The sequence below is a fragment of the Lathyrus oleraceus genome, chromosome 1 (genome assembly GCF_024323335.1).
Source record: "Lathyrus oleraceus cultivar Zhongwan6 chromosome 1, CAAS_Psat_ZW6_1.0, whole genome shotgun sequence".
Taxonomy (NCBI): Eukaryota; Viridiplantae; Streptophyta; class Magnoliopsida; order Fabales; family Fabaceae; genus Lathyrus; species Lathyrus oleraceus.
In genome coordinates, this window is record NC_066579.1 from 443,947,072 (window position 1) to 443,968,974 (window position 21,903).

Here is a 21,903-nt window from a genome sequence, read left to right on the forward strand (position 1 = left end):
GTATTTCTCTTAACCGATGAATGTTTGCAAGCTTTTGAGACTTTGAAAGAAAAATTGGTTACCGCTCCAATTATAGTCGCTCCAAATTGGAATTTAAATTTTGAGCTAATGTGTGATGCGAGCGACTATGCAATCGGAGCGGTATTAGGCCAAAGAAAAGAGAAAAATTTTCATGCGATACATTACGCAAGTAAAGTTCTTAATGAGGCTCAAATTAACTATGCCACCACTGAAAAAGAATTACTTGCGATAGTGTATGCGCTTGAAAAGTTTAGGTCTTATCTTATAGGGTCTAAAGTTGTAGTGTATACCGACCACTCGGCGATTAAATATTTGATCACCAAACCGGATTCGAAGCAAAGGCTCATCCGTTGGATCCTCTTGTTGCAAGAATTTGATGTTGAAATCAAAGACAAGAAAGGATCGGAAAATTTGGTGGCGGATCATTTATCTCGCTTAGTTAATGTGGAGGTTACCACTTCAGAGAAGGAAATCCGGGAAGAGTTTCCTGATAAAAAAACTTTTCAAAATTCAAGTTAGGCCGTGGTTTGCAGACTTTGCGAACCACAAGGCTAGTGGTTTTGTGCCTCCCGACCTAACTTCGAACCAAAAAAGGAAGTTTCTTTCGGATGCCAAGTATTACGTATGGGATGAGCCGTACTTGTTTAAGTTGGGTAGTGATAACCTTTTAAGGAGATGCGTTACTGGCGATGAAGCGCAGAGCATCCTTTGGCATTGTCACAACTCGCCTTACGGCGGACACTATAATGGGGTGAGAACGGCCACTAAAGTCCTTCAGTCAGGATTTTATTGGCCCACTATTTTCAAAGACGCACATACCCATGCGCAAAGTTGTGATAGTTGCCAGAGAAGCGGTGGGATTGGTAAGAGAGACGAGATGCCTCTCCAAAACATCCAAGAGGTCGAAGTATTTGATTGTTGGGGCATCGATTTTGTAGGACCATTCCCACCCTCTTATGGTAACGAGTATATGCTTGTCGCAGTTGATTACGTTTCTAAGTGGGTTGAGGCGATTGCCTCACCTCGGGCGGATGCGAAAACGGTAATAAATTTTTTGAAGAAAAACATATTTTCCCGTTTCGGAACCCCCCGAGTGTTGATAAGTGACGGAGGGTCACACTTTTGTAATGCACCGTTGGAAAGCATTTTAAAACATTACGGTGTATCACACAGAGTGGCAACTCCGTATCACCCACAGGCGAATGGTCAAGTCGAGGTCTCTAATCGTGAGATTAAGAGAATTCTCGAAAAAAACTGTGTCAAATTCGAAAAAAGAGTGGTCACAAAAATTGGATGAAGCGTTATGGGCATACCGTACCGCCTTTAAAGCTCCAATTGGGCTCACTCCTTTTCAATTGGTGTTTGGTAAAACTTGCCATTTGCCGGTCGAATTGGAGCACAAAGCCTTGTGGTCTCTGAAATTTTTAAATTTTGAAAAGGATTTGGCCGGTGAGAAAAGGAAGGTGCAACTGCTCGAGTTGGAAGAGATGCGCAATGCCGCATATCACTCAAGTTGGTTGTACAAAGAAAAGGTAAAAAAATATCATGACAAAAAGCTTCGAAAGAAAGAATTTGTGCCCGGACAGTTGGTCCTATTGTTCAATTCCAGGTTGAATTTATTCCCCGGAAAGTTGAAATCAAAATGGTCCGGGCCATTTCGGGTCAAAGAAGTTAAGGAGTACGGAGCTATTGTCATTGAGGACATGGAAAAGAAGGAGAGTTGGACCGTTAATGGCCAACGTTTGAAGGTTTATCTCGGCGGTCATGTGGATCGCGAGAGCTGTGCTATTTCTTTGGATGCTCCTCTGTGAGCATCGCACCGTCGAGCTTAGCCGACGTTAAACAAGCGCTTGTTGGGAGGCACCCCAACATTGTAAGTATTTACAGTTTTTCTGTGGTGTCGTATTGGGATTCCAATTGTTAAACCTTGCTGAATGTGCCAGGAATGCTATTTGAAAAACAAAGCAAATGCTGTCATGCTCGCTTGATGCTCTCTAGGCGAAGCAGTAGCGAGCGGATTCGCTAGCTGCTCGCTAGGCGAAGCAGCAGCGAGCGTTGCGTGGCAGAACTCATTTAATTCTCAGCAGGCCACTCTTTTGGGCCCAAGTACCATTTTTCTTTTTATCACTCTGAACTGCAGAACTCACACACACTCTCACTTTGCATCTCACTCACAACCCCACCTGTTACATTGCAACCTTCATTGTCCATTCTAACTTCTACAGATCTCAAACCAGGTTTGCTCCTTCTCATTACTTTATGCTTTCATATTGTAAATTTCTGAAGTATATGTCATTTAGGGTGAATTTGGGGGAATGAGTGCATTAGGTTTTGCATGTGGGTGTAGATTTGCATGTACCTTAGAACGATGTCTTTCTTGATAAATCAATTTGTTCTGAAATAGATACCATGAGACCTTGGGATTTGCCAAAATTTCAGTGTAAACATTGCAGAACCCAAAAACCCGTAAGATTCGCTAGCAACTCGCTAGGCGAATCAATGGCGAGCATTCGCTGCCACTTCGCTAGGCGAACCTGTAGCGAAGCTTCGCTAGGTTCTCGCTAGGCGAAGCAGCAGCGACCATGACAGTAGTTGGAATTCTGTTTTGCTTTCTAATCTGTTTTGTGTTTGTGTTTGTTTTGCTTTCTAATTCTGTTTTGCTTTCTAATCTATGTCTTTGCAGATGGAATCCAGGTCCGGAGCTTCGAAAAAGAGAAAGGGCGGGAACACTTCCCGTCCCGTACCAATACAATTCGACACCGACAAATTTGTCGGGCCAAAGCAAGCAGCAAGATATGTTGCTTTGGAAAAGCAAAAGATTTTGCCGGAAAAGAGATTTATAATCAACCCTGAAGGCACGAACTGTACATTCGCCGGGTTGATTAACAGCAAAAAGTGGGACCGGTTAATATCCCCCTTGGAGCATTATGACATTGCAACAGTGCGTGAGTTCTACGCGAACGCACTGCCGAACGACGACGAGCCATTCACATGGACGTCTAGAGTGTCCGGCCGTCCTGTTGCGTTCGATCGGGATGCAATTAACCGTGTCCTGGGTGAACCGCTCCATCTGGGAGCCAATGAGAGAGACACTTACCACCAAGATTTAAGGCTTCACCGGGATACCGATTCGATTTCTGCTGCCCTGCTTTTGGAAGGGAAATCAGTTGAGCTGAACCCATCTGGGGTTCCGATGAGATACCATAGGGAGGACATGATTCCCTTGGCTCAACTGATCCTTTTGTTGGTTCTTACAAACATCAAACCCAAGTCTCACACTTCTACCATGCCGATCCCAGTGGCACACTTGGTACACTGCATCCTCACGAATATCCAGATTGATGTGGCGAGGATTATTGCTTTGGAGTTGAAGTCCGTGATTGAAAGCGGGCTAAAGTCGGGGGCACGAGTGAATTTTCCCCTTGCTTTCCCGTGTTTAATCATGGCTTTGTGCCAACAAGCGAGGGTGAGGCTACCCTCCAAGGGTCAAGTAAGGATCCCGCCGGCCATTGATGGCCGATACGTGGCCAAGTACTGCAAACCAAAGAATGTAAGAAGTAGTTCAGCTGCTGAGATTACCGGGGCTTCTGATGGTCCTGGTACTTTTACTCTAGGATCCGATCCTTTCCAACAGGCTGTCTGCAACTACAACTGGGATTGGATGGCGGCAACTCAGCGCGCCATGCTCGAAATGCACGATTCTATGCAGCTGTTACAGTTGCAGATGCGTGACCCCTCTGGTGAGCATTCTATGATGTCACGTGAGCAGTTTCTGCAGCATGCTAGCTGGCCTGTGGACAGGCCTGTGTTTGGAGAGGGGGCGGGTGCTGGTGCAGCTGGTGCTGGTGCTTCTTCTGGTGCTGCTGAAGATGATGATGATGATGATGATGAGGCTACCGGTTCTGAAGCCGGTAGTGATGAGGGTTATGAGTCCTTGGAGGGCTAAGTTTATTTTATTTTTCATATTATGTTTTATTTCTATTGTATTTTCAGATTTGTGTATTTTGATTTTGGTTATGTACTTTTGGGGTGTTTTGTCCCCCATGAACAATTTTAAATTTTGAAGTAATGTTATTATTTATGTTTTAAATTTCGTTTGTTTTAATAAATTTTTGGTTGGTTGAGTGTCGAACCTTCTAGATTGGTTGCTCCTCAAAGAAGTATCCAATGAAGGTGCATCCGAGCTTGGATGGCAATGATAAAAATAAACAAGTGAATAGTGCTAAGGTACATGGTTACCTCCGGCTAGAATTTTAGAATGCATTAAGAACTTTACTCTTTTTTGTAATTGAATATTGTCGTTTTGCAACATAATTGAATGCATGTTTCATCTAGGACTTAAAACCACAAATTGTGAGGAAACCTCCATTTGTACACTTAAATGCTGGATTCTAATAAGCTTTGTTGATTCATTTGATTCATGCTTTGTCTTTTATTATTGTGAATATGTGGAAGAAATTAGAAATGATCAAGGCACTTGTTTTCTATCGAGCACAACCAGTTCCAAATACAACTTACCTGTGAGCAGAGAGAGTATTCGTTAACCCCTTTGAGCTTAAACAGTTGAATCTCAGCTTGAAATAAAGCGAGATTTCAAAAATCTTTTTTTTCTTGAAACCCGGAAAATTTTGATAATTGTTCCTTTGCCGTAAAAAGTCAAGAGCATTCACTTAGGGTGAGTAAGAAATAAGTTGGGGAGAACGAAAATGAGAATCGGTAAGTGCCACAACTCTTGAAAAATTGAGCAAGCATAAAAAAATATATATATAAAATATAGAAAAGAGAAACATCTGTTTTGTAAATATGATGTGAAAGAAAAAAAAATAAAATAGAGAAAATGAAAATGAATGCTTGCTTGGAAGAAAAATAGTGAAAAACAAAAATTGAGTTGTGAAATAAGAGTTGTGAAGGTTTCAAATGAGAAACAAATGGAACGAAGTTGAGATGTGTGAATAATGTACAGTGAATGTCTCTTTTGCATCGGCAATTTCGTTTTCAATGGCCTTAGAAATGACCCTTGTTTGTTAACCTAACCAAACTTCAACCGAAAAGTCCTTAGTGATCTTCGTGCTTCCACATTACCATTTATAATTGTTAGACATTGTATGAATTGAATTGATTTCTTCATTGTTTGTTGGAGAGTGAGATTATTCCCGCGGTTGCAAACGCGTAATTTCTTCAATCCTTATTCGAAGAGGAGAGATAGGGTGATTCATTCAAGATAATATTGTTGTGGATAGATACATATTTCGCATTGCTACTAAGTTTTAGTTCTTGTGTATTATTTTATTCTAACCGTTGGAAATTTGTATCTGCTGATTCGCTTGTGTGTGAGCCGTTTTATCCGATTTCGGAGAAACCTTTTTCTTAATGCAAATCCTCTTGTCCTTCAAGAGGCATACTTTGCTTGAGGACAAGCAAGAATCTAGTTGGGGAGAGTTGTTAGATACCCAAAAGTGCTTATTTGAGCTATCAAATATGGGCATCTTTCACTTCATTTCCTTGCTAAAGTGTTCGAAACCGCCTTTGTTTTAGATGAATTGCAATACAATGAAAAACGATCTTGGTACCTTTGATTTGTGTGTTATTGTGCAGGAATTAGGCATGAAATAATAGAAAATGAAGCCACAAGAAAGTTGGCAAAGGGACCAAAAAAGGATGCATTCATCAGCTTGCTCGCTAGGCGAGGGCTGTGGCGAAGGGCTCGCTAGGCGAGCACCCAGCGAGAACCCAGCGAAGAGCTCCAGTATTTTACAGTAGAAAACATCAACAAACTCGCTAGGCGAGCAGCCAGCGAAGGGTGTAGCGAACACGTCCAGACTTGGTCAAAAGCGCAGCCAACACTCACTCGCTAGGCGAGCCATTAGCGAGCTCCCAGCAAGCAATTCCAGTAGCAAAACCTCCTAAGCTCGCTGAAGCGAAGGGTGAAGCGTGGGCTTCACCTAGCGAAGGTTTTGTTCGCCTAGCGAACATGCCAATCTGGCAAAGGATATTTCTTTGGGCGCAGGTGCCTCAGGTGCCTCATTTTGGAGCTCGCTAGGCGAGCCATTCTGCTCGCCTAGCGAGCATGACAACTCAGTAGCAGCACTATAAGTAGCAGGGGCTACTTTTAGGAGCCATACTTTTACACCTCCATACTTTTGTACTTTTGAGATATTTTTCCAGCATTGCTCTAGAGATACTTTGTGACCTAGAAATCATTTCTCTTCATCTCTTAACAATCTTTCACAAAAAGAAGGTGGATTCCCATCCAATCTCGATTATTCGACTCGGATGTTGCTCAACCTTCTTTCGAAACTTGTTGACCAAGCTACCATGAAAATGAGTAGCTAAGTTCTTCATTTTGTCAAGGTTAGATGTAGATGGTCATAAGCTTTGTGTGGATATGAGATGATCTTCATTTGTAAACTCTTTAATGATGAATATATGGTGAAAACTTTGTTCTATTGAAAACTCTTTGTGTTGGTTTATGATCGAGAGATGTTTACCAACTCTTTACCTAGGTTTTCATCCAATCTTGTTTGTTAGCTAGAGATAGTAATGAATGATTTTGTTCACCATAAGGTTGAACCAAAAAGTTATCATTTTGATAGATTGTGTTAGAGATAAACAATGGATCAAAATGGGAAAACTCACAATGTGTGTTAGAGATAAACACATTGGGAGGACTTTGTGAAATAGTTTATCATCTAAAGGAGTTTATAAGTTTTGTTGATCGAACATATACATGCAAAGTGATCGTCGAACCCTAACTTTGGCAATATTTCTCAGATATTAAAACCAAATCTTTTACCGCAATTTCTTACACTTTTATGCAAGATACCGTGACTAAAACCAAAAACCATTGTTACCTTAAGCTAAGAATTAAAACAACTGTCGAAAGGCGGTGATATCTCACAATCCCTGTGGAGACGATAACAAAAACCCGACACTTAAAAACACAATCAACAACATGCCCTTATGGAACTTTTGCCTACAGACGAATGCCATTCGGCCTCTGTAATGCCCCGGCTACTTTCCAACGTTGCATGATGTCAATCTTCACAGATTACCTAGATGGTATCATGGAAGTGTTTATGGATGATTTCTCGGTTTGCGGATTTGATTTCCACAATTGTCTTGCTAACCTTGAGAAAATCCTGGAGAGATGCGTGAAGGTGAACCTCGTGCTAAGCTTGGAAAAATGTCATTTCATGGTAACCGAAGGAATAGTTTTAGGACATATAGTTTCTGAAAAAGGTATAGAGGTAGATAAAGCTAAAGTAGAAGTTATAGAAAACCTAAAACCACCAAAAACCATCAAAGAAGTCCGAAGCTTTCTTGGACACGCTGGATTCTACCGGCGTTTTATTAAGGACTTCTCCAAAATAACCAAACCTTTAACTGGACTTTTAATGAAAGATGCTGAATTCATTTTCGATGAAAAATGTAATGACGCATTTAATCTTTTAAAGCAAGCATTAGTATCAGCACCTATTATGAAACCGCCTGATTGGACGGAACCTTTTGAGATAATGTGCGATGTTAGTGATTATGCAGTTGGAGCTGTTCTAGGACAAAGGAAAGATAAAAAATTACATGCCATTTATTATGCCAGTAGAACCCTAGATGCTGCCCAACTTAACTACGCAACAACTGAAAAAGAATTACTCGCTGTAGTTTTCGCTATAGACAAATTTAGATCTTATATAGTAGGAGCAAAAATTATAGTTTACACCGATCATGCTGCCATTCGTTACCTATTAAGTAAAAAAGATGCCAAGCCCAGGTTACTCCGATGGATTCTATTACTACAAGAGTTTGATTTAGACATAAGAGATAAAAAAGGCACTGAAAACGTAGTAGCCGATCACCTTTCTAGGCTAGAACATCTAAAACCAGAACTAGTACCCATAAATGATGATTTCGCCTATGATAGACTGATCGCTAGAGTAGAAACCATTGAAGATAATAACCTAGATCTTTACGAGCACCCCCAAAATTCCTTAGCAATAAGTAACGTACCCTGGTATGCGGACTTCGTTAATTACCTAGCTGCTGATATAGTACCCCCTGATCTTGATTACCACCGCAAGAAGAAATTCTTCCACGATGTGAGAAACTTCTATTGGGACGAACCGCTCCTTTTCAAAAGGGGTAAAGATGGCATTTTTCGCCGTTGCGTTCCAGAAGAAGAGGTAAATAGTATTATCGAGCATTATCATTTTGCACCTTATGGTGGACATGCGAGCACCTCTAAGACATACGCCAAGATTCTTCAAGATGGCCTATTCTGGCCTACCATGTGGCGTGATGTCTATGCTTGCATTGTCAAATGTGATAGATGCCAACGCACTGGAAACATTTCAAGACGTGATGAAATGCCTCTAAGAAACATTCAGGAAGTAGAACTCTTTGACGTATGGGGTATTGATTTCATGGGACCTTTTCCACCATCCTTAGGAAACAGGTATATCTTAGTAGCTGTAGACTATGTGTCTAAGTGGATTGAAGCTATAGCTGCACCCACAAACGACACTGGGGTAGTAATCAAACTATTTAAAAACTATATATTCCCTAGATTTGGAACACCACGTTTAGTCATAAGCGATGGAGGATCACACTTTATATCGAGAATATTTGACAAACTTTTAAGAAAATATGGAGTTAGGCATAGAGTAGCAACACCATACCATCCACAGACTAGTGGCCAAGTAGAAGTATCTAATAGGGAGATAAAACAAATCCTAGAGAAAACTGTTTCTATTTCTAGGAGAGAATGGTCTCAGAAGCTTCAAGAAGCATTATGGGCCTATAGAACCGCTTTCAAAACCCCTATAGGAACCACTCCTTATCAACTAGTTTATGGAAAATCCTGTCACTTACCGTTCGAATCAGAGCATAAGGCCTATTGGACCATTAAAACTTTGAATTTAGACTACCTAGCCGCTGGAGAAAAGCGTACCCTAGACATTCATAAACTAGAAGAACTTAGGCAATCTGCCTACGAGAATGCAAAAATATATAAAGAGAGAACAAAAGCCTATCATGACAAAAGAATAGTAAAGAAAAACTTCAATATAGGCGATCTTGTTCTCCTTTTCAACTCTAGGTTACGACTCTTCCCTGGAAAGCTACGTTCAAGATGGACTGGTCCTTTCGAAGTATCCAAGATTCTGAGATCCGGAGCTGTGGAAATCAAGAACGAAAACTGTAGTCCATTCATTGTAAATGGACAAAGACTGAAGCTCTACGAAGGAGGAGACATTCCAGCATACTACTCAAGCCACACCTTGATTGATCCACCAATCCCTACCACTACAGGTGTATAGATTCTAATCGTCAAGCTAATGACGTTAAACAAGCGCTGCGTGGGAGGAAACCCATGGTTTTTCTTTCATTTTACTTTTTCACATTTATTTTTATTTTATTTTATCATATTTTGCATTAAGACTAAAATTTGAATGGTTTGTATTTTCAGGATCACTTTCTTAACCTTTACAGGATGTAGGATTTCGATGACATGCACGTGGCCTATAGAGATAATGCTCAGAGGGAGCGCTACATCGCTCTGTATCAACGCCCTATGGCACCCACACGTTATCCTGATCAGCACTGTATGGAGGCACTGGGTATCGAGCCGAGTATCCGATTCCTTAGCCACCAGCTTCACTGGGACGAGTTTGCTAATGACTTGAGTAACACCTACAGGAACCTGACATTGGAGTTCCTGAGTTCATTCGACTATGACCCATACTCTGGACCAGATGGGTATGCTGCTTTCAGGCTTTTTGGAGTTGAGTACTCTTTCAGCCAGAAAGAATTCGGCGACCTATTGGGTTTCCAAACCACTCCTGATGCTATCTCGGAGACACCTATGGGATATTTTCTGGGTAAGGAGGTGGAGAAGTTTTGGAGTGATATATCGGGTGGCGGAAGCCAAGATCCATCTACGCAGTTGTCTCATGTTATACATAACCCCGCCTTCAGATACTTTCAGATGATATTAACACATTCCTTCCTGGGAAGACCGGATGCAGAGACACTACTGAGTGAAGAGGAGATCTTCCTATTATTTTGTGCATCCCAGTCTCGCCCAGTAGCATGTGGGAACTTTTTATTATACAGTCTCAGCGGTATCTCCAGATCTACCGAAGGAGTTGTCCATGTTGGCGGAATCATCACACAGATTGCTGCCGGTTTAGGTCTGTCTCGCAAGCTGTTACATCTTCGGACCTACTGTGGGTACACGACCATGGACATCGACTTCTGTTTGACCAGAGGGTTGATGAGGAGAGCCTCTTTCCACCCATGTCAGTTCCGATTGCTAGTCGACAACGAGGCTATTCATTATTTCGCACTACCAGATCCTATGATGACCAATGTGCATGATCCAGCGAATTGGAGTTATGCTCTAGAGGGCCAGGGAGAGACCGCTGAGGAGCCAAGATCACCACCCATTGCTGAATACACGCCTACACCACCATATCCTAAGATCACTGTTTTCTCTAATAATCTTTCATTGCAGACCCCCGACATCCGCACTCAGATTGCTGAGTGTCGTAGAGAGATCACAGAGCTTAGACAAGAGGAGGTTGACCTCACTTTACAGATAGGAGTGTTTGATCTCACCCATGCTACCGAAGGCGACTGTCTATATCAGGAGATCGCAGAGCTTAGGCAGGAAGTAGCCATGCTCCGTGAATCCACTCAGGAAGACGACATCCCTACTATATGCTCTCACCATTCCATCTTATTTTATCTTTCTTTTATTTTATTTTTCTCGCATTTACATAACTCATTTTATATTATCTCATTTGGAATATTATATAAACTACGTTTATACATTAATATTTCTACTTTTATCTATATATGTCTTATGTTTGTTTTATTTGCATTTTTATTTGTTTATTTATTTATTAGTCTAATATTTAATTTTTGTTTCATTTTTATTTTTATTTTTACTTCTATAAAATTATGCAAGTCAATGATGTTAGGAAAATCACAAGACAAATGCTATTCGGACCCCTCAAAGCCAAAAGACAAGAGAAGCCCAAGCCAAAGGACCAAAATCCGGCCTAACTAGATTTTGCCTTGTGGCGCCCGCCATAGACCCTGTGGCGCCCGCCACAGCGTCTGTAAAAGGTCGGAGCAGAACCCCTTTCTTCACCATTTTTACACCTTACAACCTTCCAAACCCATTTTTTCACCTTGAAAAAACATCCTTGAACCCACAAAAAGCTCATACTTTTCTAACCACCACACCGTGCAAATCATTTTTCCGATTTCCATTTTCATTTTCATCCGTCGGATTTTGTAAAAATCCAACCTTTTCACATTCCACTTCATCTTCTTCATCACTTTTCAAGAGCTTCCAAATGGAGTTTAATGGATTCATTCTTCGAGGAGGGAAACCGGGGGAAAGACAAAGAAAAATTATCGAACGGTTGCAAAATCGGGAAATCCTCCCGACAAGGTATGTTGATGAAAACTGTCTCTACACTTTAGGTATCTATCATAGCATATTTCATTTATTAGATAACTTAGGTTTGCATAATTTCTTTTCCAACAAAGAACCTACCTATGAGCGACTGACAATTGAATTTTTGAGTTCCTTGATTTATATTGTCAACCCTAACACTGCTAGCACAGTTGGTACTGTCAGATTTAGAATGTTTTCTATTGAATACGAATTCAGTACCGACGAACTAGCCAACTTGTTAGGAATCCCTCATGGGGAAGGTGCTATTTGTGAGGGCCCTTTGGATTCGGAGTGGTCAGTTGAGGTATTTTCCTTCTGGGAGCGTTTATCAAACACTTCCATAAACTCTTTTGAAGTATTTCTTGCCTCAACTATCCACAACCCGGCCATTAGAGTTTTTAGATATCTGTTGGCATGCACTATTTTTGGCCGGGAGAATCCAAATAAGGTTAATGCTAGAGAGCTTCTATTTTTACAAGGAAGCCTCACAAATAGACGTATTAATTCGGTCTCGTTCATGCTTGCTCATATGACTTTAACTTTGAATAAAGCAGGACCGATTTCTTTTGGTGGATTGATTACATCTATTGCTCGGGCGCTTAACCTGAACAATGAGATGGCTACCCTAGATCCCTTACCTCATCGCACAATTAACCTAAAATTTCTGAGAGACATGAAACTGTGTCGTTCGAGGAGAGAAGGAGGCTATATGCTTATGGTTCATGGTGTAGCCATCCCATATGCTGTTTTACCGTGCACTAGACGTACAGATGTACAAGATGAAAGGAATTGGACCTACGCTTTAGATGCTCCACCTGTTTTGGGTCCTCTTCCTCCTAACATGCCTGATGGGGCGGGACATGACACTGACGATGAATATGATCGGAGAGAGAGATCTCCCGTACCCCATGTGTCCCCCCATCATCCTTCACCACCACACACTGCACCATCTTCTTCTTCTGCAGGTACCACTCCTGGCTTCTATATTACAGAGGAGATGTGGCGTGACCACATGGCTAGAGAGCAGAGGCGTGACGACCTACTCTCTACCATCCAACAACAGCTGGCGAATAACATGAGCTTCATGCAAGAGTCACAGCAGAGGACAGACAGGTCCTACGACACTGTCCTACAGTCCCTGCAAACGATCACAGATACACAAGCCCGTCAGCAACACTACCACCGTCAGCATATTGCTCTCATAGAAAACACTCAGGGTATCATTTTGGGTAACCTTCGAGAGGCGAGGACCACTCAGGATGCCCTGCAGGCGAGGATGGATCAGAGAGACCGTCGTCATACCCGATCCCGTCGTCCACCTCAGGATGGCGAGGGCACTAATGGTCAGCCATAGGTTGTCAGGTAACTCTTCCCTTATCTTATTTCGAAACATTGGGGACAATGTCCGATTTAAGTGTGGGAGGAGACTCTATCGTCTTTTCTTTATTGTTTTTCTCGTTTTTCCTTTATCGCTTTTTCTTTGTTGTTTTTAGATAGTTTATTTCTTTTTATTTCCTTTTAGTTGTTTATTTTGCTTTTAAGTATAATGCATGAGTCTGACGAGTCACCAAATATAGTAGATCTTTAGTACAATCCTACCTCCCCATACCTTTAGCCCCACCGATTTTTTTTTTGCAAAAGAAAATAGTGTTATTCCGAAAGTTTTCAGGTTTTAAAGACATGTTTTGAGTAAGGATGCGGTGACTTAGGAGAACTCTGCGAAACATCAGTATTATTTTAGCACCATAGACTTCGTAAATATAGGAACCACTCCCGAAACACCATATACCATGGCCTTAATCATCATTTCCGTATAAGTCCTCAGTAGTTTATCTCAGTAGTCAGCTCCGGCCTACGCATCCTCTATGTAGGGGACCGATGCAAATAAGTGAATGATCCAGAAAAACAAAAAATAAAAGAAAGCAAAAAGGCAACTCCGGTATAGGTGACCCTCACAAAGTCATTTAAACCAAAGAATTGTAAAAATTTGCTACAAAAAGAAGAAAAAAAAAAAGAAAAACTTACCCACTGCTAGTTGGTTCAGAGGTATCTGGCACTGAACTCGGTAGGGCGGATTACGATCCGATCCCCCACAACTACAGTTGGATCCAATAAAAGGGTTTACACATATTTATGTGCCAGAAACCCCGTGCTCAGATCATAATCACTAACAGGCCACTCTACTATGAAGCATGTACGGATAACGGGCTTAATGTGATTGCGCCTGAATGAAAAGGACATAAAAAAAGATGAAGAGGCAGGCCTAGGTATTATGGGATAATATGGGTTGGTTAATATAGGAATGAAGTTTATGTCCGTATTTGCGGATTAGTGTCATCATGATACCCTTAGTTCACTTAGTTAGTACCTATCACTACATCTAGACTTGAACTTAGAATTTTTACCTGAAGCACTCGTTTACACAAATTTTCTTTTATGCGCTTTTCAATGTTTTGCTTGAGGACAAGCAAAGGTTTAAGTGTGGGAGAGTTTGATAACACTGAAATTTACCGTATTTTCGACTCTGATTTCACATGTATTCTAGTTGTTTTATTGTTATTTTGTTGTGTTATTGTTATGTTTTCCTTTGTTTTCAGGTTTTTACTTTAATCGGAGCCCCGATCGAGAAAAGGAGTGAAAAAGAGCTAAAAACCCTAAAATTCATCATTTTGCACTTGTGGCCTACCCCATGGCTGGCGCCATAGACCCTGCCATGACGTGTCCAAGCTCAACTTCCCTCAACTTCCATGTTCCCCACTACTTCCACTAAGGTGCCTCAAATTGGCCTTGTGGCGGGCGCCATGGCCTTGTGGCGGGCGCCACAAGAGGAAAAGTTTTCCCTCCCATTTTCAAGTTGAAGGGCATCCTTGTCATTTCCATCTTTTTACTTGCTTATAAATAGAAACTCGAAATCACTTTTACAATCATCCAAACTTAGAGCTGAGGCAAACTCAGAGCAACTTTGTTTCACTTAGGCATATATTCAGTATTTTAAAGTGGTAATCGCTTCGCATTGGAGTGTTACCACAATTGTGTAATCGAGTCTGTGATAGAGTCTGTAATCGAGTTTGGAGCACTTTGGAAGGAAGTTAATCCTGCCGCCATTTTCATTTCCGCTTTGCAATTTACTCAACCCTCCGATTGGAGCAGGTTTTTATTCCTTGTCTTTATCTTATTTATTTTCCCGCACTCGCTTTACTTTATTTATTTCTCGCACTCGCTTTAAATGATTTATTTCCTCGCACTCACTTTAAATTATTTATTTCCTCCCACTCGCTTTAAATTATTCATTTCTCGCACTCGCTTTAAATTATTTATTTTCCGCACTCGCACTACTTTTATTTACTTTCCGCACTCGCACTACTTTTATTTAAATTAATGCACTTTTACTTTACCATGTCTAACTAAATTTATAAGGTTAAAATGTAAGGATCATAATTGAACCGATAATCCGTACAATTGTTAGTAGAAACACTTAAGGGCTATTTTAACTTTCAACTTAAGTTTTCCCGCACTTCAATTCCGTTGGGTAAGATCGAAAGTCGTCCAACGTCTATCTAAACTTAATTGTTTTTAACTATTTCAAAAACAGCGAAAGCGCTTTGTTTAGTTCATTAGGAGTTTTTAACTTAAGAAGAAAAGAGATTTTAAAACTATTTTCGGACGCGTTTATAAGTTTAGAGTCTGGTTCGTGAGAACCTCTTTTGGTTAAGAAATACAGGTTATAATACTTTTCAACTTAGTCAAGATACTATATTTCTTAAAAATAGGTTTACTACTCTAACGCAATGCGCGCCTTTTTATAAGTGACAATAAGAGGGTTTAATTAGGGAGTACAACTCGGTTCTGAATACGCGAAAACGTCAGTTCCTATTAAATTAGTTCTTTTCAAAGTAGGAAACACTGCTCATAAGTAATTCTATTAGCAAGTACTTGGATTATTAATTGATTACGTGAGTTACATTCGACCCTGTCTTTATTAATTGAACTTTATTCAATACTTTACTTTTCCTTGCACAAAAGCACACACATCAAAAGCTCCATGAAGTAAAACAAGAATGAACAAGAGTGAGTTTAGAGATTTGGTCCTTTTAATCCATCCTCATCATTAAGATCCTTTTTATTCCAATTTTGCATAAGGAAGCTCCTAGAAACTAAGTCCAATCCTCCATTTCTTTGCATAGGGAAAGTCTTAAAAACTAAGTTCATTTCTTTGCATTTGGTTCACCACAATCAAAACAAAACACAAGCAAAAATAATATATACACAATTATGTGCTCAAGTGAGCAAAAGGCAAATGGCATTAACATAAACATGTGCTCAAGTGAGCAAAGAGAAAAGCAAATGAATAATATGTGCAAGAATAGTAAATTGAATTAAAGTAAATTGCATAAAGTAGATGTTAATTGTCAATAGTTAGTGTTAGTGGTTAGTGTGCCATAAGGCGAATTTAGCGCTATGTTAAGCAATCGTAATTGGACTTATGTAGAAGTCACAACTATCTGAGCCCGGTCAATAATAATGTAGGCAACAAACATAAGTTAGGAATCTTGATTAGTGAACCAAGTCCCAACAACTTGCCATGCCAAAAAAGGAAATGAGAATTGATCTTGTATTGGTTTAAGCCTTTTACATGATTTAGGAAACAACCTATCCTTAATGCAAAGCCATTCACTTGATCAATTGATCAAGATGAATTAGATTTAGATCAAGGAAGATTAAGTCTCCCCAATCAATGCTAACTTATCAACCTTCAACTCATTGATCAAAAAGAAAAAGGAAGAAGAAGGAGATGAATATGACAAATGGAAATGGCAAAATAAAAGTGCATTAAATGAAACATCATGTACCAATCCTCATATGTTGACGAATAACATTGAAAGTCAAGGTAAAACAATCAAAAACAGAGGTGAGATGAAGATTGGAAGTCAAAAAATGAATAAACTATTTTTGGCATTTTTTAATATTTAATATAAACTTGAATTAAAATATTAAAGAAAGGTCAAACTTCAAAATCACTTCAAATCAACCTTGAAAGGTCCAAGTGATTTATCCTAAGTTCAAAAAGGTCAAACAAAGTTTGACAAAAAATTTCAGCATTTTTAAAAGTCAGAAACTATTTTAAATCAATTAAAAATGAATAAAAATAACCTAATTGAACTAAAATCTCAAATAAATCTCAAATCAATTCAAAAATTGATGAGAATATTTTTCATAGATCCATCATCATTTAAATAGGTTAGGAAAATATTTTTGCATTTTTTGAATATCAAAAGCTATTTAAAATGAATTAAAAATAACCAGAAAAGAGAAAATTCACAAAAAATATCAAATGACAAAATAAAAAATATTAAAAATCAGAAATAGAAACTAGAATTTATTTGGGAAATAATGCAATTGGTCCCATAATTTTTGGATAAAAAATGAAAGAGATATTAATTTTTGAAAATAATTGGAATTAAACAAAAATAAAAAGAAATTCAGAAAATGAGAAAAATCATGGCACGTTGGATCAACCTCATTAAATGAGGTGGCACATCCAAGGACTCTCAGCGCGCGCTTACCATGGATCCAAGTCAATGCGTGCACATGGAAAAGAAATAAAAGTCATAACAATGGACGCCTAGGATCGAATCTGGAAACACCATGACACGGTCCAGAGTTAAATTGGAGATGATGAAGCCACCGGAGCCACCGTCTTCTCCGGTGAACTTGCAGTTTCCGGTGAGATTGCAGAAATTCAAACCTTAACCAAATCAAGCGATCTATACATCAATAGAAAGCTGGGATGATGTACATCACCCCTGTACCATCCATTTTCATTCTAGATCTCTAGGATTTGAGAAATTAGAAGTTGAAAAATCTGGTGTTCATCATGAACTCAATGAATTGCAAAAATTAAAAGCATAAACATGATGCCTCTATTGAGAGGACTTCAGCCAACACAAAATCTAAGCCAATAGGTCAATGGATTAGGAGAATCAAAGGAAATACCAGTTGAAATGTAAACTTGAGTTCTGATTGTTTGAGCTTGAAACCTTGCTTGCTTTATCAAAACATAAGTTTAATGGAGTGTATGATGAAGGTCTAGAAGCATTAGATCTAAGAATACAACCAGATGAAGTTGAATTCTAGATCTGAATTTTTTTTGAAGAAAATGCAATTGCTTCTTTAGTGATAGTTAGGGAAAGATTTCTGCAGCATTTCAGGTTGAATTCGTGTATGTAATGGAAGCTCTCATGCCATGTATGTATAGCCAATGCCATGCTGAAAGTGTGATTTCAATCTTGCATGAATGAAGGGGGCCTCCATGCATGGGCATGTACAGGCGCATGGAGGGCCCAATTCCACATGAATTGGAAAGCTGAGATCAAGAATGAATGAAATGGATGTGCAATTTTGATGCAATCAGCTCATGCATGGTAATTGAATCAAGTCTTTCCAAAAATGCACTTAAAGTTCTCCTCTTCGAAAATGATATTTTCCAAATCCAAATGTAGCCATGTGAGTAATGGTTGGAAAGGTCTTGATGTAAGGAACAATTGTTATGTTGGTCAAAAATCCATTTGGAATGTGGAAATTTAGGAAATTTGAGTTTAAAGTGTGATGTGATAAACATGTCAAGGCAATGTTTCTAAAATTGGCCAACTTTCAAGCCCTTCTGTTTTGATGATGCAAGCTTCAAATGAAAAAAACTCCAACATCAAAGTTGTAGATCGTTTCAAGAAATTCAAAATGGACTTAAATTTTGAATCATATGGATTTTTGATAAAGAAGTTATGAGCACTTGAAGTTGAACTTTTTTGACTTTTAATGCCTTTGACCCAAAAGGACCTATAATGTCTTTCATTATCACATGTATTTCCTTTGAGATTTTGAAATTTTGTTCAACATAACATTTGAAGTAGACATCTTAAGATTTCCAATTCATTTGATCCCACCTCAAAAGCATAAAAAATAAATGACTTGTGTCCTTGGGAAGTTGACCCAAAATTAGGGTTTCAGTCAAAATGACCTATAATGTTTTTGAATGGAAGATGGTCTTCCAAGCTTCAAATAAATTTTTGATGAACATGAAGGTTGTTCATATTGTCCTTAAGAACATTTTTGTTTTTGGGCCCATCTTAATTTTACCAACACATAAAAAGTTAGGTCTCAGTGTATTTCAAAATAGTCAGATGAGTTGACTGATCAACTTCTCAAGTCCATGACTCATATCTTGATGAATTGATGATTGAGGACACTCAAATAAGTTCAAATATGCATGAAATGATGAATTAAATAACTTCCCTTTATTTTATTTGACCATGGGCTGAGATGGCTTCATGAGCAAGGCATTATGGTGCACAGATGAATTAGGGTTTCTCTGGGGAACAAACCTCAAACCCTTTGACTTGATTTGATAAAAATGATGAATTGAGATACTAGGGAGGCATATTTGATGGATGAGAGCTTTGGGAACCATTACCATGCTTGCTTTCACCTCCTGTTGACCATGGCTTTGTATTAAGGGTCTCCTATAAGCTTTGGATCTTATGATTGCTCAAGCTACAAAACAAAAGATGTTAGTGACATATTTTTGTGCTTTTGGTTAGTAAAAAAATGAGAAAATCAATGGTATACAATTCAAGCATGCTTGGTGATCTCAAACCAACTCACAGAAGGTCCCACCCAAAGGCAAAGGGAACCAAGATGCTAATGATCCTTGAGGCTATACAAATGAAATGTTATGATGCTATGAGGGATCTTAGGGACAAAATTGGGGTCTTACAGTGTATACTTTGCTTGTTTGTGTGGTCTGTGACCATTAATGTACATAATAACAACAAAAAACCCTAAAAGACTTTTGTGTGGACTGTTGGCTTGATCTTGGAAAAATGGACTTAGAATCTAGGCAACCTTCCTATGCTAAAGGACTTGGCCAATGCCAACTTATTGATGAACCAAGTGCTTGCAATTTGAAACTCCATCTGATACATCATTCAAGATCTCACACTCCATCTTTAGAGTTGAGCACCACAAAAATGGTTCCTTGGTACAAGGTTAAAGATGATTACTAGTATTTAAAGGATCTCACACAACACAACCATAAACTCTCAAAAATCAATATTCTAGGAAGTTTTTCACAAGGTTGAGTCAAGTAGATAATGTGTTTGTGAATGAAGAAAACACTCACGCCTTTTCTTAATATTCTTGACAAAGTAGGTATTGGTTCTTGGTGAGTATCTTTGGGTTTATCAACCTAACTGACTAATCAACAACTTATTAATTGTGTTGATTGATTAACACTCATCTCTCATCAATCATCAATCCTTTTGACAAGATACACTAATTGGTTAAATAGGTACAAGAGATTTGGCCAAAAAGATGAAAGAAAGACAATAAGATTTGAGTCAAATCATGATATTATGATTTGAATTAAAGAAAGAATGAAATGAATAAAAGGTAGTAAAGTAAAGAATTTGTCAATTGATTTGAATCATGTTCTGTGTCTTTGATTTGAGTCACACATGGTATGATTCGAATCAAAGTTAGTTTTAAAAATATTTGAATTATATGGTTTGAAGCAAATGTCCAATGATTCAAATCAAGGAGTGTTATGATTCGAATTACACACTTTCCTAATTTGAATCAAAGTGGTAGAACCAAACTCTAAACTTATAAGGAATGTTTGGTTCGAGTCACAACATGTTCGATTCGAATCGAACTTTAGAAAAACCTTGATTTAAATATTCTAACTTGTGATTCAAGTTACACTCAACATTTTGAGTTACATCAAATTGTAAAGTCTACAAACACATTATCATGGGTTCAAATCTAATACATTAAGTGTAAGAGTATCTCACAAGGTACATAACTAATCAAATAATTGAAACAAACTCACTACAAATACACAATAAATCAAATTACACACGCAAATCAAATTCAGACAGAATATCAAAATAAAATAATATCGATTGCAATGCGATTTCAATATACACTCTCTACAAACATAGAGAATTCTAGCTAAGCCGCCTTTCATCATGTGTTATATGGAGAAGGCCATATAATTAGATGTTCAGAGTATTTGCAACTACACTCCCATCATTGAACGTACCATCATCAACAACAACACTTAAAGAAAAAATATTGTCATATCAACAACTAAAATTATCTTCATTCATATTATTGTCATATCAACAACTAAAATTATCTTCATTCATATTACTTGGAAAACACATATTGTAAGAACCACAAATTCTACTTATGTAGTTGAACAAGTCACAATAAACTAATTGTTTAACTGTGAAACAACCCCTGAACTCATAACCATGTGTATTCTCCTCATCATGCACGTATCTGACATAGTCTGAATATATGAACGCTAACACCTCACCATCTTCTCCTTTTTTTATAAGGAAGTTCATAGTTCAAAGTTCCTTTTTGATAACAAAGAGCTCTTTTTAGACGAGTATCATGTTATGTCTTGTGACTGAGATACATTAAAGGCTTAATACATGGTTTAATCTCTTAATTTAATTTAATGTTTCACTTTAGTCCCTTAATTATAAAACATTACAAGTTAGTCTCTTAACTTTACTTTTGTTACCCTATTTGGTCTCTTCCGTTAATTTTTGTCAAAAAATGTTAAGTTTTGGTGACGTGGCATGACAACAAGGTCATTGGTATAAATTTGTGTCAACATATGTAGTTAAAAACTGATACACTGTTTAAATTGTTGGGGTTTTATTTACAGAGGTTAAAAACCCCGAAAACAAATCCCCAGTAGTTTAAACAGCACATCTGTTTTTAACTACATATGTTGAATAAAATTTGTACCAATGACCTTGTTGTCACGCCACATTACTAGAACTTAACGTTTTTTTCTTCAGAAATTGACGAAAATGATCAAATAGGGTAACGAAAGTGAAATTAAAAGGCTAACTTATAACGTGTTTTTGTTAAGAGACTAAAACGAAAAATTAAATTAAGTTATACATTTTTTTCACCAATTTATAATATATGTTTATTAATAAGTTTTCCTAGTTCCACTAAACTTACTTTAAATCTAAGAACCATCATATCAATCACTTTCAAAATCTCTAATGCATATTTCTTTTTATATATATATATATATATATATATATATATATATATATATATATATATATATATATATATATATATATATATATATAAATCAAAATTTTACGGCATATTTATCCCAAAAATATCTCATATTTTACGAGTAAGATATATCAAATTATCCTAACATAAAGCTTTTAAATTTATACATCACAACAATTTTCAATTAAAATGAAATCATCAACACAAACTCTTACATTGATAAATGTCCTTATTTGTTTCTATATTGAATAATGTCTGCTAACTCTCACCTTAAAAATCCTTCACTAATAAAATGTGTTTTGATTAGATTAAAT

General features: G+C 38.1%; 1 pseudogene; it reads left to right on the forward strand.

Moving 5' to 3' along the window:
- Positions 1 to 354: 354 nt before the first annotated feature.
- Positions 355 to 9,511, forward strand: LOC127115214 (uncharacterized; annotated as a pseudogene).
- The last annotated feature ends 12,392 nt before the right edge of the window (positions 9,512 to 21,903 follow it).